Source organism: Strongylocentrotus purpuratus, unplaced genomic scaffold (assembly GCF_000002235.5).
Source record: "Strongylocentrotus purpuratus isolate Spur 01 unplaced genomic scaffold, Spur_5.0 spur5_contig_849, whole genome shotgun sequence".
Classification (NCBI taxonomy): domain Eukaryota; kingdom Metazoa; phylum Echinodermata; class Echinoidea; order Camarodonta; family Strongylocentrotidae; genus Strongylocentrotus; species Strongylocentrotus purpuratus.
The window spans coordinates 106233-110962 of NW_022145556.1; the positions used below are offsets into that span (position 1 = coordinate 106233).

General features: G+C 40.0%; 1 pseudogene; it reads left to right on the forward strand.

The window, feature by feature from the left end:
* Positions 1-999: 999 nt before the first annotated feature.
* Positions 1000-4248, forward strand: LOC587912 (annotated as a pseudogene).
* The last annotated feature ends 482 nt before the right edge of the window (positions 4249-4730 follow it).

The window sequence follows — 4730 nt, forward strand, 5'->3', positions numbered from 1 at the left end:
GATTACGAGATGTTGAAACTCGAAACTTGATTAAGCACTCGTTGATGTATAGGCTACCGGTAAACCATTTTCAAAAGGGGTATATGACTTATTTGTATATAATTGATGTTTGCGCCCAGATTTGATTTGATCCCAAACAAGCCGAATTACCGGGTTTCAACAACTCGTCACCTTGTCTTCGTGTCCCAAACAAGTCGACTTGCCGAGTTTAAAAAAACTCGTGATCTTGCCTTCTTGTTCCCAAACAAGTCGACTTGCCGAGTTTCAACAACTCGTAATCTTGCCTTCTCGTCCCAAACAAGTCGACTTGCCGAGTTTCAACAAGTCGTCATCTTGCCTTCTTGTCCCAAACAAGTCGACTTGCCGAGTTTCAACAACTCGTCATCTTGCCTTCTTGTCCCAAACAAGTCGACTTGCCGAGTTTCAACAATTCGTCATCTTGCCTTCTCGTCCCAAACAAGTCGACTTGCCGAGTTTCAACAACTCGTCATCTTGCGTTCTTGTCCCAAACAAGTCGACTTGCCGAGTTTCAACAACTCGTCATCTTGCGTTCTTGTCCCAAACAAGTCGACTTGCCGAGTTTCAACAAGTCGTCATATTGCCTTCTTGTCCCAAACAAGTCGACTTGCCGAGTTTCAACAACTCGTCATCTTGCCTTCTTGTCCCAAACAAGTCGACTTGCCGAGTTTCAACAACTCGTTATCTTGCCTTCTTGTCCCAAACAAGTCGACTTGCCGAGTTTCAACAACTCGTCATCTTGCGTTCTTGTCCCAAACAAGTCGACTTGCCGAGTTTCAACAACTCGACTTCTCGTCATTTAACTTGTCTTCCTTGCTTCTTATCTCGTCTTTTCATTATTTAACCCGTCTTCCCGTCTTCTTATCTCGTCATCTGCTTGGCACTTATAAGCTTCCGTATTTTTGTGATGTTGACACAATCAAAACATTTTACAAGTGACGTTGATCATGATCAGGGCAGCACAAGGGGGCGCTCTTTAACATGATTCAGCGTTCCGGAATGAGTCTGTTGTTTCACGCAAATATTGTGTTCTACTGTTCGATTAGGATCTCTTCAGCAAGATCCTTGCTTTACCATAAATAATGAGAATTTATAACTCTCGGATATTTTGTGGAATTATCCGCTTTCTACTTTTTACCAGATCAAAAACAAGAAATCTTAGTATTATTGTTAGCGGAGTAAACATTGAAACGGGCTTCCGATGCTCAGTCAATTTGTTTATTTTCGATGAATTTATTTTCACAAAGGCTCCTTTAAACCTGTAATAACCGTCTGATAAACTACTATCTCAGGGTTTTTCCGTATTCAAGTGCACTATGGTTTTACAACTGATCAGGTGAATATTATTTGTTTTGATGTGGTTAACTGTATGATTTAAATCTACCATTACGAAGTACTTGACTGTATGAAAATGATAATATCGCATCGCGCCAACGCCAATCATGTCTCCTCTCCTGTCTTTGCAGTTGAAGCCTGTATATAATTTCATAAATTGTTAAACTTATTTGTAAAAGTTACTTGAATTCAAATTGAAAATATGATCCAAATTCAACATAGCATGATTCTCTAATCATTCCTCTTGACAACCATTTTCTAGTTCTGGGAGGTGATCTTTGATGAACACAGTTCGACCCGACCGGTACTTATCAAGGTGACTCTGATCTCCAGCTCGAGCGTATCAACGTCTACTACAACGAGGCGGCAGGAGGACAATACGTCCCAAGAGCGGTTCTTCTCGACCTCGAGCCAGGCACTTTGGACTCGGTCCATTCTGGTCCATTTGGTCAAATCTTCAGACCAGACAACTTCATCTTTGGCCAGAGCGGAGCAGAGAACAACTGGGCCAAAGGACACTTCACAGAAGGCGCTGAACTTATTCATTCTGTGATGGACGTTGTACGAAAGGAGGCCGAGGGATGTGACTGTATTCAGGTTGGTTTAAAAAACTTGAGTGATTGTTTCGATCATAGTAATACATCCTTCACGAAGCATTACAAAACAACCTTCACTATATAAAGCATTATAATTTTGTTCTAATGTCTGCGTTGAGCAGTTGACTTTGAAAGTGTTTTACGGCAACGCTTGTAATTATGTGTCCGTATATTTCGAATTGCTATTATGAATTTGTCGTCTAGCGACTGAATTAACAACAGTTCATCTCTTTGTTACAAATACTAGAATCTCTTATTTAATCCCTTGATTCGGATAATTTTGTCTGGTTTATGTTTCCTCATTATTTCTTTTTCAAATCATTCATTTAATATTTAATACTAGTTATTGGGGGTAGAGGCTCTCTGGCTTTTGTGATTCTTATTCAGATGTTGCATATTTCTTATAGTACCTACAATAATTATGCTCCAAAGCTTTTTGATAAATGTCGTTTCTTTTGAAATTAATAGACATTTTAAAATATTAACAGAAAGAAGCCACGAAACGATTTCAATATTTGTATTTTCTTTGATTAGGAAAGATATTGAAATTGTTGCATTCAAGTTATTGTTTCCCTTTGCTGAATATTTCCATTTCCTATTTAATTATTATTTCAAGAATAGGTCACTCGGAACCGAATGCCTAAGAGTCTGGCTTAAACATGCGTGACCATTTATTTAATGTGTCTATGTCCACAGGGGTTCCAGCTTACGCATTCTATGGGAAATGAAACTGGCTCTGGTGTGGAAAACCTCCTGATCACCAAGATCCGTGAAGAATACCCTGATCGGATCATGACGTCCTTCAGCGTTGTTCCTTCGCCAAAGGTTTCAGACACCGTCGTCGAACCTTACAACCTTCCGTCCACCAACTGGTCGAGAATACCGATGAGGCGTTCTGCATCGACAATGAAGCACTCTACGTCATCTGCTTCGAAACCCTAAAGCTTACGACTCCGACCTACGGTGACCTAAATCATCTCGTGTCTGCAACCATGAGTGGCGTCACAACTTGTCTCAGGTTTCCTGGTTAGCTGAACGCAGATCTTCGTAAGCTGGCTGTCAATATGGTGCCGTTTCCCCGTCTTCACTTCTTCATGCCTGGATTTGCTCCTCTGACAAGCCGTGGTAGTCAACAATACAGGGCCACATCTGTTGCCGAGCTAACACAGCAGATGATTGATTCTAAGAACATGATGGCAGCCTGCGATCCTCGCCACGGCCGCTACCTCACAGTTGCCGCAATCTTCCGTGGTCGTATGTCCATGAAGGAGTTTGACGAACATAATATGCTCAACTACAGAACAAGAACACCAGCTACTTCGTCGAATTGATCCCGAATAATGCCAAGATTGCTGTCTGTGGCATCCCTCCCCGAGGTCTCAAAATGGCTGCCACCTTCATCGGCAACAGCACCGCCATCCATGGCCTCTTTAAACGCATCTCTGAGCAGTTCTCCGTCATGTTCAGACGAAAGGCCTTCCTTCATTGGTACACTGGTGAGAGTATGGACGAGATGGAGTTCACTGAAGCTGAGAGCAACATGAACGACTTGGTGTCCGAGTACCAGCAGTACCAGGACGCAACTGTCGATGAGGAGAATTTCGATGAGGAAGAGGAAGAAGAACAACAGTAAGATGCCTCGTAAATCTCTGTGAAGTCGCTTAACTCGATTCATATCTGGAAAAGATTGATAGGAACATCCTACTTGTAGATCTTGTCAGCAAGATATGTTGATTAAAAAAAAAGGATTTCTCAAATGATATGCGCTCATCCTATCCCTTTTTTCTGTCCCCCCCCCCTCTCTCTCCCCTCTCTCTCTCTCTCTCTTTCTCTCTCAAGTTATGTCACTCTATGTCTGTTTCTGTATGTGTCTCTCTCTTTCTCATCGTCCCTCTCAGACAGATCTCCCTTTCTCTCCCCTATTCTCTATTTCACCTTCCTTCATTTTTCTACGCACGATGTGAGTTTTTCTTTTTAGCCACCCAAAGTAGTTCTACTAAGTTCTTTTAATCTGCCCTCTGTACTTGTTCTGCTCCCCTCCTTCCCACCGTTAATTCCTCTTCCTTTTCTCTCATTTGACTGTTTCCTTCCTCTGCCACTTTGTGTATTTATCTTTCTCTCGTTCTCATTGTTCAATTTTGATTAAAGTTCTCAAGGTATCTGCAGAAATCTGCAGTTTCTTTTTGTTCTTTGAGGTCAGGGTCTAAAAGCCATTATGCACCATCTGCAATTAAAGCTGAGAGATTTCAATTATTTAATTTATTTTAGCAATGAAATAATGTGGGTCATTATCAATCAATTACAGTTTTGTATTCATTGATTTTATTTATCAAAACTCCAATCCTTTTTTTTTATATTTTACATAACATAGTTTATACAAAACTGCAACATAATTACAACAAAACTTTGTTATCATTTGATATACAAACATGATTACAACACAATTCCATTGTTCATTATTTCCCAATGTATAGGACGAAAATATATCACAATCACATAGAAAGATATAACCGCACCACACAGTTATTTCAACCCCAAAACTAAAACAAAACAATATTTTTTTCAGAAAAAGACTGAATATTTTTTTAATAAATTTAACAAATAATGAGTTTCATAATTCTCAACATATATTTATACAGAATTGGAATTTTGAGTTTTCTTTTTATTAAAACACGACTTAGAATTATCCAAATCTCCCCCTCCCTTCTACTTGTGTGGATAGGGAACGCATTCTGGTACAGGTTTCTTTACAATGTCGAAATGACTTAAGTTGTTGACTTC